The sequence below is a fragment of the Ovis aries genome, chromosome 20 (assembly GCF_016772045.2).
Source record: "Ovis aries strain OAR_USU_Benz2616 breed Rambouillet chromosome 20, ARS-UI_Ramb_v3.0, whole genome shotgun sequence".
Taxonomy (NCBI): domain Eukaryota; kingdom Metazoa; phylum Chordata; class Mammalia; order Artiodactyla; family Bovidae; genus Ovis; species Ovis aries.
The window spans coordinates 30,666,358-30,680,021 of record NC_056073.1 but is presented as its reverse complement, the minus strand read 5'-3'; the positions used below and the strand labels follow the sequence as shown (position 1 = coordinate 30,680,021).

The window sequence follows — 13,664 nt, the reverse complement described above, 5'->3', positions numbered from 1 at the left end:
AAATAATGAGAATGTGTATTTTCTTTCCCCAGAATGTTCCTAAATCCCATCAAATAACAGATTACATCTAAATATTCTGGGAAAAGCTGTGAACTAGAAGGAAACTGACACTGCTGATATGTGACTTGGAGTCTTTTGAAAATGAAAAATACCTATAAACCCCCGACATAGAAAAATGTCTTTCTCCATCCCTTCCTCAATTTATATCTTTAAAGAAAACACTTTCTGAAAGTTTCTCATTAAGGCTGAAAGCCAGTTCATTTACGTACTAGGCCAACGTGCTCAATTCAAGTTTGAAGCACCAAGTTGCTTCATTTTGGGAAAAAGACCTTCTATTGTCGTTCTGTTTATGGAGACCCAAGTTTGGCAGGGAGGATATTGTCAACGGAAGCAGGATAAAAATGAAAATAATAAAGGAAAAAATAATTCTCCCACTTCCTTCTCCTTACTTGCTCCTGGAGACAGCTTGCTGAGGTCACTGTGGCACTTTGGAAGCAAAAGACAAATGGGGCCTAGAAACAAATCCTGTGTTTCAGGACTTTTCAGCTGGTTTGGAGGAAAAAAACAACACAGAGAAAACCACTGATAATCAATGAAAATAATCTCTACTGAAATGACTCTTGAGTGTGCACTTTAGGGAAGTAGCAGAATCTGACAGCCTGAATTATTAAAGCATGTGAAAACCCTGGAATTTTTTCCACTCTAGAAATCTCCACTTCTTCTTCAGAATAGAGAAATTGCAATATTTAATAGGTGGCTATGATTAGCATACTTTGAAGGGGAAGAATGACAAAAAGCCTTTTAGTAAATTAAGAGGTTACTAATGTTGATCTTAAAGGAAGAATCCAGGCCATAAATTAGGTTCTTCCAAATCCTAGCAAAAGAATAATATATAACTGGACAGTATGAAAGATATAAATAAATTCAGCCAAGTTTCCTAATTTGTTTATTCATATGTAAATAGAGCCTAGCAGAGTTGAATGTAAGTCATTCAACTTACATTCCTCTAGGGGTTGTAAAAATAAAATAAAATGATGCCTATTGAACCCTTAAAAAATAGTATACAGCTATCAGATAAGTATTAGCCACTGATTTTTATTTCATGGAACTATTTAATGAACCACTGGGAGTCATAATTTGTATCTTCTATTATAAACAGAAATCTTTGGTGTAATGCACATAGTTGGTGCTCACATTAGTTGTACTGAATTGATTACATACTGTAGGTTATTTTAGAACAAATATTTAAAAGTATGTTCTTTGTTATAAAAGTAATCTTTACAATGTGCACTCTTTCCTCAGATTTCATTTGGTTTAGATGCTAAGTCATATCCAACTCTTGGGACCCCATGAACTGTATGGGGTATACTCTGTCCATGGGATTCTCCAGGCAGGAACACTGGAGTGGGTTGCCTGTTTCCTTCTCCAGAGAATCTTCACGACTCAGGGATTAAACCCAGGTCTCCTGCATTGGAGGCAGGTTCTTTACCAACTTAGCTACAAGGGAACCCCTTGCTATCTCCTCAGAACTTCGTCAATAACCTCATTGAAAAACAAAGCTGAGGTTATTGGACTAGAGAGAACATTATGTCAGGAATCTCTATAGTGACTCAGAGTGAGAACGTAAAATTGAGCTATTTAGTGAGATTTTCAAAATCCGGATTTTGGGTGAGTAAGAATTTGATAAGGATCGTAATATATATTAGTATTGATAGACACAGGAGATGATTTTGAGATAAAACGTACTCATTGTCTACTGCTGTGTAACGAATTACCCTAAAACTTAGTGGCTTAAAACAACAAACATTTACTATCTCATATTTTCTGTGGATCTGGAATGCAGGAGTGGCTTACCCACGTTGGAGTCTCTTCAGTTCAGTTCAGTTCAGTCACTCAGTCGTATCCAACTCTCTGCAACCCCATGAATTGCAGCCCACCAGGCCTCCCTGTCCATCACCAACTCCCGGAGTTCACCAAACTCATGTCCATCGAGTCGGTGATGCCATCCAGCCATCTCATCCTCTGTCGTCCCCCTTCTCCTCCTGCCCCCAATCCCTCCCAGCATCTGAGTCTATTCCAGTGAGTCAACTCTTCACACGAAGTGGCCAAAGTATTGGAGTTTCAGCTTTAGCATCATTCCTTCCAAAGAACACTCAGGGCTGATCTCAAGAGTCTTCTCCAACACCACAGTTCAAAAGCATCAATTCTTCGGTGCTCAGCTTTCTTCATAGTCCAACTCTCACATCCATACATGACCACTGGAAAAACCGTAGCCTGGACTAGACGGACCTTTGTTGGCAAAGTAATCTCTCTGCTTTTTAATATGCTATCTAGGTCGGTCTAGTCAAGGCTATGGTTTTTCCAGTGGTCATGTATGGATGTGAGAGTTGGACTGTGAAGAAAGCTGAGCACCGAAGAATTGATGCTTTTTGAACTGTGGTGTTGGAGAAGACTCCTGAGAGTCCCTTGGACTGCAAGGAGATCCAACCAGTCCATTCTAAAGGAGATCAGACCTGGGTGTTCTTTGGAAGGAATGATGCTAAAGCTGAAACTCCAATACTTTGGCCACCTCGTGTGAAGAGTTGACTCATTAGAAAAGACTCGATGGACATGAGTTTGGTGAACTCCGGGAGTTGGTGATGGACAGGGAGGCCTAGCGAGCTGCGTTTCATGGGGTCGCAGAGAGTCGGACACGACTGAGTGACTGAACTGAACTGACTGAACTGAGGTTGGTCATAACTTTCCTTCCAAGGAGTAAGCGTCTTTTAATTTCATGGCTGCAATCACCATCTGCAGTGATTTTGGAGCCCCCAAAAATAAAGTCTGACACTGTTTCCACTGTTTCCCATCTATTTCCCATGAAATGATAGGACCAGATGCCATGATCTTAGTTTTCTGAATGTTGAGCTTTAAGCCAACTTTTTCACTCTCCTCTTTCACTTTCATCAAGAGGCTTTTTAGTCTCTTGCTGCTGCTGCTAAGTCACTTCAGTCGTCTTACAAGGTAGCAAACAGGATGTCGACAAGAGTTACAGACATCTACCTACTTGGGGCTGGAGTATATACCTCTTCCCCTCTTCCTCCCCCTCCTCTTCCTCTGCCATCTTCTTTCCCCTAACCCCCCTCTCCATCTCCTCCACCTCCTTCATCATTTCCATGCATTTACTTACTCTTCGTATTCCTGAAAAACAAAATAAAAATCATAAGCTTGATGCTTTAAGTTGATCTACATTCTCTTTACTTCTATTTGCCAGATGATCTTCAATAACTTCTGGGAAGAGGTTCCTCTTCAAGAGATTAGGTGAGTCAAACACAAACTGGCCAGCAACTTTGTGAAAGAAAGCTCCCTTTCCCCAAAAGTTGACCCCGACGTGATTTGAACACGCAACCTTCTGATCTGGAGTCAGACGCGCTACCGTTGCGCCACGAGGTCACGAGTGAAAGGTGGACTCTATTCTAAATTAGGATTTAAATAATGCCTTCTCCTCGCCCCCAGGTCCTAAAGATTTATCTTTTTATTGGCAAACTTGATTATTTTTCTCCCCACTATTCATAGTTTCACTTATGCTTGGTAGAGAAAGATAAGAAAGATTAAATATTAACTCAAAAGCCCCAGTGCTCCGCATAGGGGGAACTCATTGGTTTCTCACTTTCTATCTTTCCACCTCTCGAAACTTTCCTGTCTTGAGAATAACTGTGTACCTACTCAGCGTAGATCCACAATGAAACAGGATTAAGAACTGCCACTATTTTCAAACAACCGTTTTTCCTATAAATTCACTAGACCTCAGTTCAGTTCAGTACCTTAGCTCAGTCAGGTCCGACTCTTTGCGACCCCATGGACTGCAGCACGCCAGGCCTCCCCGTCCATCACCAACTCCCAGAATTTAATCAAACTCATGTTCATTAAGCCGGTGATGCCCTCCAACCATCTCATCCTCTGTCGTCCCCTTCTCCTCCTGCCTTCAATCTTTCCCAGCATCAGGGTCTTTCTTCTCAAAAAGATTCTCAGCCTTCCCTGCCCTGCGGTGTGCAGTCCTTGACCCTGCACCCGCCACCCCGTCCCACACACCTCTCCTACCTCAGCGCTCACCTGGTCCCATTATTCAACCTGGTAAAAAGCTGCTTTATCCTCAAAAGTGTAGCATAGATGGCTTGTCCTCCTGACACCCTCACTTCTCACTGGAATTCCGAGAGCCTTCTGCTCTCTATACTGTACACTTGCCATTCAGTTCACAACGAAAAGCACATCGCTAATATCTACTGAGTTCTTAGCATTTTCTACCAGTTCTGTGTAGAGCCTCTTCTAGCCAGTGATTCTTAAAAAGTGTTCGCGGACTAGGACCGCTTGCATCAGCTGTGAACCTGTTAGCGAAACAAGTCCTTGGCCACACCCCAGGCCTACAAAATCAGGTCTGGAGGCGGACCCCAGCAGCCTTTGTTTTAACAAAACCTCTCCCGGATCGTGATGAAGGGAAAAGCTTGAGAATCACTGCCTGAGTTTAGCAACTCTATACTTTACTCACTCAAAATAATAATAATTTTCCGTTTTCTTACAGGATGATGGAGAGGCAAGGTGATATTAGTTTGTTGCCATAGCAAAGTATCACTAACTGGATGGCTTAAGCAACGATTTATCTTCTCACAGTTCTGGAGGCTAGAAGTTCAAGAACAACCCTGTCAATGGGTTTATAGACGGCGGTTCTTCTCCTTGGGTCTTCACGTGGTCTTTCCTCTGTGTGTTTGTGTCCTGATATTTTTAAAATAAGGACACCAGTCATTGTATCAGGGCTTACCCATATGACCTTTTTTACTTTAGTTACTTTTTTAAAAGCCCTGTCTCCAAACAAAGTTATATCTGAGGTACTGAGGTGTTAGAGCTTCCACATATGAGGCGCGGGTGGGAGTACGGGAAGCAGACAGGAGGACACAATTCAGCTCCTAATAGCCAGTTTCCAGGTGAAGCTGGAAACACACACCACAGAACCTCCATCGTCACGCCCCTTGCCAGGCTCAGGAATTGTCAGTAGTAGCTTCATCGGCCGGAGAAGGCAATGGCACCCCACTCCAGTACTCTTGCCTGGAAAATCCCATGGACGGAGGAGCCTGGTGGGCTGCAGTCCACGGGGTCACTGAGTCGGACACGACTGAGTGACTTCACTTTGACTTTTCACTTTCATGCACTGGAGAAGGAAATGGCAACCCACTCCAGTGTTCTTGCCTGGAGAATCCCAGGGACGGCGGAGCCTGGTGGGCTGCCGTCTATGGGGTCGCGCAGAGTCGGACACGACTGAAGCGACTTAGCAGCAGCAGCAGCAGCAGTTGGTGGCTCAGCTGTAAAGAATCTGTCTGCCGATGCAAGAGAACTATAATAACATGCTACAAGGATAGTTGAGATTGTTTTCCTTCAATGAATTATCCAAACACACCGATGCAGTTGTGGCCAGACCACGTGGCCTAATGGATAAGGCGTCTGACTTCGGATCAGAAGATTGAGGGTTCGAATCCCTTCGTGGTTGCTATGGCGCTTAAACTATTACTACTCAGAAACTGTAAACTTTCATAATAATCGTTCTTAAAAATCCAATTTTCTTGGTTAAAGTCCGTAATCAGAAATCTCCTTTTCTCCTGAATAGTTTTATCCTCCATGCATTTCTGCTCAACACCCTTTCCTTTGGTTTATGTTTCTTTTTACTCCTCCAATGTCTATTCCTCTATCCACAGTATCTATCATCTATCCCGGTCTGCTCTTCTCAAAATTTGGTCCTGGAACCAATGCCAACATCGAGGAGCTTCCTAGAAATGCAAACTTTCCCAGCTTGTCCTGGTTCCCTTCTCAGCGCTATACTTGAACTACAAAATTAGAATTTTGGGAGTTGGGCTCAGGAATCTGGTAACAATTATTGAATCTGGGTGGTGGGTATATAGATAATCCCCGATTCTTTCAACTTTTTAAAATGTTTGAAATTTTTTACAGTAAAAGTTTAATTAAAGAAAAAAAAAGGGGGGTGGGGGTAGGCGGGACTGACAGAAGCTGTTCTGTTTAAACAAAAGCCCTGGGAGAAGAGCACAGGGCTCCTAGGATACAAGACAGAGGGTCTACATCAAGAAACCAGCATTGTGCGAGGTAGAGCAGATCCTTTCTTGCCTCGGGAATCCAGGCCCCCTTGACAGAGTGGTCAGAAAAAGAGCTGAGAAAATTAGACAGAGGCCGGTGCTGAGGGACTCCTACACCACTGTGATATTCCCTGAAGGCCACAAAGTAACTTTAAAGACTTTAAAGGAGGGGAGAGATCCACTCTAATTTGCATTCTCAGATTAACATATCAATTAATGCTGACATAGCCCTGCCTACATAATCTGCCCTAAACTTAAAGTTCAACATTCAGAAAACGAAGATCATGGCATCTGGTCCCATCACTTCATGGGAAATAGATGGGGAAACAGTAGAAACAGTGTCAGACTTTATTTTGGGGGGCTCCAAAATCACTGCAGATAATGACTGCAGCCATGAAATTAAAAGATGCTTACTCCTTGGAAGAAAAGTTATGACCAACCTAGTTAGTATATTCAAAAGCAGAGACATTACCAACTAAGGTCCGTCTAGTTAAGGCTATGGTTTTTCCTGTGGTCATGTATGGATGTGAGAGTTGGACTGTGAAGAAGGCTGAGCGCCAAGGAATTGATGCTTTTGAACTGTGGTGTTGGAGAAGACTATTGAGGGTCCCTTGGACTGCAAGGAGATCCAACCAGTCCATTCTGAAGGAGATCAACCCTGGGATTTCTTTGGAAGGAATGATGCTAAAGCTGAAACTCCAGGACTTTGGCCACCTCATGCGAAGAATTGGCCCATTGGAAAAGACTCTGATGCTGGGAGAGATTGGGGGCAGGAGGAGAAGGGGACGACCGAGGATGAGATGGCTGGATGGCATCACGGACTCGATGGACGTGAGTCTGAGTGAACTCCGGGAGATGGTGATGGACAGGGAGGCCTGGTGTGCTGCGATTCATGGGGTCGCAAAGAATCGGACACGACTGAGCAACTGAACTGAGCTGAACTGAATTGAAACTACATCTCCAATGTGTTCTCTCTCACTGCTCTCCCTCCTTCTCCCCATCCAAAAAAGCAACATTCCAGCCAGACAACACTTTTTTTATTTATCTCATATTCCACGAGTTTTAAGTCCAGAACACTGCTCCCATCTCCAATTTGGCTCACTTTCACACATCCTTCAGATCTAAGTTTAAACATGATTCAAATATCCATTTGGCCAGAGATAAGGTATAATTGGAACATTTCTTCATGAAACTTAGTGTTTAATGAGTGACTCTCCAGGCAACCACCTAAGATATTCATCATTGGGATCTACATTCTTCCTGTGGGCTACTAAGTCACCGCTGACCTCTCACTTATCAAACTCAATGGTGAATACTCACTTCTGTAATTGTTCACTCTGAAAATTTCTCAGAACAGTAGCCATATTTTTGTGGCTCTCCACTGAACAAGCAGCACCTAGCAAAGTGTTTATCCTGTGATTGTGCCCAGAATACAAATTTTGAAACAATGAAGAAATGAATGAATCTCTTCAGGGACAAGGGACCAGAAAACTTTCAAGAAATTGTTGCAGTTGAGCCTATGAGAAACTGCTGGAACCTGATCTTTGAAAATGGATTTGACACTTCGGAGGAAAAGCCAGATTGAAAAACAGTTCCAAGGTTGAACCAAAGACCTGGAAACCTGTGGCCTCTGGAGAGGGAGTTAGAGAACATATATAAGCGGAGTTCTGAGTCTTTGGTTTTGGTACCTGGGTGCTCCTGTTAAACAAAAATCTAGGTTGTTGGAGAAGACTCAAGTTTAGAAGGAAAGAATGGAGCTTTCATTTGGGGATGTGTTGCTTTTGAGATGCACATGGACATGCAACAAGAAGTAACTAGGACAACTGTATTTTCTGGAGCCCAGACATGAGGTCTGAGCGGCAGGAGGTAATTTTCAACCTATCAGCACATAAGCAGTGGTTTATCAATCATGCCCTGTCCTCCCTCTGTTCATGAAATAGAGTTGATGAAATACAGAAATCTTCTCCTTGTACACTAACACACCCACATGCATGCACATACAGTTAAGATTGTGGTAATGGTTGTGTAGTTTCTGAAAAGTGAAGATCCTGGGGTTCTGGTCTTGTTTTGGAAGTGGTCTCTGCAAATACTTTTAAACATTATCCATAGAGTATTAGATACTCTGAGAAAAAATTCCCATGCCATGAAGTGGATTTCATTCTCAGAAATATTTTCATATTATTATTTTATTCAAAAATATTCTACCTACTGCTTTAAAATATTTTGAGCTTTACAAAGAGATGGGAGATCAGGCTACATGGGGAATCTTTTGATAGATCCTTATTCTTGAACTTAAAAATAACAGTTACAAAAGCTGCTGACATTTGTTGAGCCCTTTCTATATTCCAGGCACTAGATTAAATGTCTGAAGACATAGAGTGTCTGTAAGGAACAGCTGTGCCAGATTATTTATTGAGCATTAATTTCCTACTCCAGCAGAAATAAGAGTTTGTTTGGTTTTTTTTTTTTTTTTTAACTGTTGCAATATATGGCAATTTGCTTTCTAGAAAAAGACCATTCTCAGTTTACTACATGCTGGAAATAAAGTTGGTTGACTCCTCTTCGATTTTATCAACTGTTAATGGAACTTATCATTTTTGTTTTGCCCTTTTTAATGACTAAATACTGAAGTTGCTCAAAATAAGTGTTACATAGTAACATGGAGAACATTGAAAGTGACCATGCATATATGTAGTCGTGGCCGAGTGGTTAAGGCGATGGACTAGAAATCCATTGGGGTCTCCCCGCGCAGGTTCGAATCCTGCCGACTACGAGTTAACTTTTCCTCCTTTATAGCATAATAAAATTTCCATCTAGTCTGATTTACCTTCAATTTCAAGACACTTTTTAAAATATTAAACACTCTCTCAGACCTTTTACAAATCATATCAAAACAGAGTTCTCATAGACCACGAAGGAGGCATATTTTATGAGTTAGAAAAAAGAACCAGTAAGACTTTCTTCTATTTCAGTTCTGAGCTTTCTCGGGTTCTCAAACCGAAAGGAAAGATTTCACACATTCATATTTAAAGCAACAGTGATGCCACAACTTCCCTTTTTCTAAAACTGTAAGTCTTTCTCTATTCGTGGGTGGGCCAGTGGCGCAATGGATAACGCGTCTGACTACGGATCAGAAGATTCCAGGTTCGACTCCTGGCTGGCTCGTTGCTTTTTATAATGTCCTTTCTGTAAATTCCACAAATTCCCGTCTTCTCCAGGCCTCTGTGTTAAGCTTTTCTAATTTTCTATTTATTTTACAGTATCACTGCATTCAAAATGACAAAAGTGTTAATACACAGGCTTTAGCTATAGCTCGCTATTCTTCTTTTACATACATAAATTTTCTTTAAATCACATCACTAAATTGTTTTTGAAACTGACGAAAACTTACTTAGTTGTATGAGGGAAACATAAAAGAGGGAACACCTTTCAAATGCATCATTCTCAAAGAGTTAAGATTGAAAGTCTCACAAAGAGAAGATTTCTTGATAGCAATTTTTTCTTCTCTCTTTTTTTTGTAAGATTTCGTTTTTTAGAGCAATTACTAGTTCACAGCAAAATTGAGAGAAAGGTGCACACACCTTCTCACACATGTATAGTCTTCCCCATCATCAACAGAGTGGGTACACTTGTTAGAAATGATGAGTCTACTGTGGACTGATGTCAATAGTTTTCATTACAATTGGCCCCTGATGTTGTGCCTTCTAAAGGTTTAAACAAATGTAGAATCATAAAGGAAATCAACCCTGAGTATTTATTGGAAGGACTGATGCTGAAGCTGAGCTCCAACACTTTGGCCACCTGATGCAAAGGGCTGACTCACTGGAAAAAACCCTAATGCTGGGAAAGATCGAGGGCAGGAGGAAAAGGGGATGACAGAGGATGAGATGGTTGAATGGCATCACTGACTCAATGGACATGAGTTTGGGCAAGTTCCGGGAGGTAGCAAAGGACAAGGAAGCAGGTGTACGAGCGTGCGTGCGTGCTTAGTCGCTTCAGTCGTGTTTGACTGCCTGCGACCCCATGGACCATGGCCTGCCAGGCTCCTCCCTCCAAGGTATTCTCCAGGCAAGAATACAGCAGTGGGTTGCCGTTTCCTTCTCCAATTCTGACCATGGGGTTGCAAAAAGTCGGACATGACTGAGTGAACAACAGAAAGGCATGTATCTATCCATTGTTACAGCATCTCACAGAGGATTCTCACTGCCTGAAAAATCCTCTCTGCTTGGCCTATTCATCCTTCTTCCTCTCACCAACCCCTGGCAACCAATGATGATTTTACTGTTTCTGTAGTTTTGCCTTTTCTAGGATGTCATATATTGGAATGATACGGTACGTACAGCCTTTCAGATTGGCGTATTTCACTTAGTAATATGCATTTAAGGTTTCTCCATGTCTTCTCACGGCTTAGTAGCTCATTTCTTCTTAAGGCTGAATAATATTTCATTGTCTGCTTGTACCACAGTTTATGCATTCACCTACTGAAAGGCATTTTGGTTGCTTCCAAGATTTGGCAATTAAGAATAAACTTGTTATAAACAAGTGCGCAGGCTTTTGTGTGGACAAAAGTTTCAACTCCACTCCTTTGGGCAATTTAATAAGGAAGGCTATTGCTGGATCATATGAACTGGCAAACTGTCTTCCACAGTGGTTGTACAATTTTGCATTCCAACTAGCACTGAATGACAGTCCCTGTTACTCCATCTCCTCACCAGCATTTGATGTTCAGTGTCCTGGATTACTCTGGCCACCTGATTCGAAGAGCTGACTCATTGGAAAAGACCCTGAAGCAGGGAAAGATTGAGGACAGGAGAAGGGGACGACAGAGAATGAGATGGTTGGATGGCATCACCCACTCAATGGACATGAGTTTGAGCAAACTCCAGGAGATAGTGAAGGACAGGGAAGCCTGGCAAACTGCAATCCATGGGGTCGCGAAGAGTTGGATACGACTGACAGGCTGAAAAACAATAGTTGTGTAGTGGTATCTCACAGTTACTTTGTTCTCAAGACATATGCTTTTCATGTGCTTAAAAAGCGGGCCAAACACCTCACTAAAGGAGATATACAATGCCAAATTTTCTTAATAAACTCTCTTCTATACTCTCAAAATTGTCTTCAGGAGGGAAAAAAGCTTATCTTAGCAGAGGATGGTTTCGATCCATCGACCTCTGGGTTATGGGCCCAGCACGCTCCCACTGCGCCACTCTGCTGCAATAAACTGTATACTCATACTTAGTATTCAGCTTTCTACAGACTTTTTTTTTTTCCAACTCTACAGAGCTGAGTGTTTTGAACTGTTTTTCTTTGTTTCTGTTTGTCTCTCTCTTTCCCCCAGAGCAGTAATCTCTGTTATAATGTGATGCCCAAGGGCCTAAACTAACTGCTAAGAAAAGTGTTAATAAGAAATAGAGAACGACTCTTTTGGATACTCTTCCTCCATGCACAAAGGCATGCTTAGATGCAATGTCTGTTCCCACGTGCTATGTGAACATGTACATTACATCTATAACAAAATATCTGCTGATATTCCATATGTCATCTTTTAAAGCCATTCTAAGTTATACAAAGTAACAGGTTCTGATGAAATAAGTGTGCTTTCCTTTTCTTCTGCACTGTAATGTAATGGTTCATAATGTGTTAGAGGGTGCTTGAGTCTCAGGTAAGAAAAAATACACAGTCCTGCACATTTTTTAAAAAAAGAGAGTTTTAAGGAGTTCTTAGAACTTCTAGCCCAGAGGACTACTTTTTCTGATGTAATGGTTCATTTCCTCTAGTCTCAATTTGGCAAACCAAACAAAAACTTATGTTCAGGTTTTCTGCATCTGGAAATGAACTGACTTCTTGGTTTGTTGGAGTAGGGGAATTGCAGAGAGCCAAGATTCTGCTTGCAGTGTAACCTTTTTGGCAAGGAAAAGCTGATCCAGGTGTGAAGCAGGAAATATCAGAAGATGTGGGAAGCTTCTGACCATTGGAGAAAGAGATGTGGATAAGGAAACGGGTCAGGGAGCACAGAAGTGACTGTGGAGAGACGGCTGCGAGTTGGCAAAGACTGAAATTCAGAACGTTTGCAATAAAAGAAAAAATGTCTTTTGCAGAAAAGAATAAAAATGTCTTTATGGGCCCAGAAATAAACCCCCCAAGCACAGTTATAGTGTACACCTGCCTATTTACCTACTTTGTAAAGGGCAGCTAGCGTTGGAGAAAACATCTTTTTTCCCCTCCAAGTTTCAGACCAGTGCATCCCAGACAGTAAAACAACTGACCCCGACGTGATTTGAACACGCAACCTTCTGATCTGGAGTCAGACGCGCTACCGTTGCGCCACGAGGTCCTGCGGGGGCCCCAACCTCCTTTACTTTTCAACCTGATCTATGACATTAGTTATCGGTATTCAGTGAAGACCATGCAGCTGGATACAAAATAATGCCTGGTGGTCTCCTGGATTAAAACAGCATTCCATTCAATCACTTACTGGTTCTCTGCCTCCGAAAATGCTTCTATTTCCAATGCTTCCTATTCTATTTCCTTCCTTTTCTTACCTAATTTTCTCCATATACATCAAAAATAGACGTTCGGGGTTGTTTTGTTTTCGTTTCTGTCTTTTTAGAAATAATAGACATTCGGTTTAAAGTCGGGCTTTCTGAGTTTGAGTAAGAGTAACAAAGAGTGCCCTCCCTTCATCCCTTAGCCCTCCCCCTAATCAGGGACGCTGATCAGGGTTTTGAATTTGTTACCCAAGTTGACGGTAGTTGCTAACCACATACTAGTGTTTCGAGGAAACGAATTTCGGGGCCGGCCGGTTTAACTGTGCAGCTCCTATCAGCGAATTAATATCGTCTTCTTAAACCCATTCTTGTGCTTCGTTGAAATGATCAATTTCACATTGCAAGAGTTCTTCCGAATCTGAACACTGTATCTGAAACTGCCCCTAAGAAGGGCAAGAAACCTTGTGTTTTTTGTTTTTTGTTTTTGTTTTGTTTTGTTTTGTTTGTCTGAGGAAACAAGTGGTTCTGGCACCGTGGTTAGGCTGGTTAAAGCACCTGTCTGAGAAACTGCAGTTGGGTGTCGAATCTCAATGAGATTATTTTCCAAGATCTAAATAGTAGAGAGGTCTCTTTGAACTCCTAGAAAAAGATATTCTGAAAAGTGAATCTTGAGCTCTGGACTCATTTTTCAAGATTAAGACAAGGAAACTTTAATTTTCAGTGTCCTTTTTATAGTAGTGGGTCATTTTTCAGAATATCCTGTCCAGGAGTCCCAAAATTGTATACCTCTGATTGTCTCTCTTTCCCTTGTTTTTCCTAGGCTAGATGCTGCATACTATATATCAGCATCTAGTATACCATATATTTTACTTATATATGTATTTACTACCTATTAAAATTACCTAGACTAAAAGCTAAGGTACAGCCTCTTCCAGGATCCATCTGAGCGGTCAGCTTGCACTCCACTTAATATACCCCCTTTGGCTACCACATCCACCTCACCACCACCCCCTGGCTACTGCTACCCGCTAAGAACAAACACCAGGAAGTTTACCTGGGG

The 13,664-nt window shown here is 41.9% G+C and overlaps 6 non-coding genes across 6 annotated transcripts; 3 read left to right on the top strand and 3 right to left on the bottom strand.

The window, feature by feature from the left end:
* Positions 1-3,360: 3,360 nt before the first annotated feature.
* TRNAW-CCA (transfer RNA tryptophan (anticodon CCA)) lies at positions 3,361-3,432 on the bottom strand. The gene has a single exon. It is a non-coding gene; the product is annotated as a tRNA-Trp (tRNA).
* Positions 3,433-5,445: 2,013 nt separating this feature from the next.
* Positions 5,446-5,518, top strand: TRNAR-UCG (transfer RNA arginine (anticodon UCG)). The gene has a single exon. It is a non-coding gene; the product is annotated as a tRNA-Arg (tRNA).
* Positions 5,519-8,807: 3,289 nt separating this feature from the next.
* On the top strand, positions 8,808-8,889 carry TRNAS-AGA (transfer RNA serine (anticodon AGA)). Its single transcript has one exon. It is a non-coding gene; the product is annotated as a tRNA-Ser (tRNA).
* Positions 8,890-9,208: 319 nt separating this feature from the next.
* TRNAR-ACG (transfer RNA arginine (anticodon ACG)) lies at positions 9,209-9,281 on the top strand. Its single transcript has one exon. It is a non-coding gene; the product is annotated as a tRNA-Arg (tRNA).
* A 1,976-nt stretch (positions 9,282-11,257) lies between these two features.
* Positions 11,258-11,329, bottom strand: TRNAM-CAU (transfer RNA methionine (anticodon CAU)). Its single transcript has one exon. It is a non-coding gene; the product is annotated as a tRNA-Met (tRNA).
* A 1,049-nt stretch (positions 11,330-12,378) lies between these two features.
* Positions 12,379-12,450, bottom strand: TRNAW-CCA (transfer RNA tryptophan (anticodon CCA)). The gene has a single exon. It is a non-coding gene; the product is annotated as a tRNA-Trp (tRNA).
* Between the last annotated feature and the right edge of the window lie 1,214 nt (positions 12,451-13,664).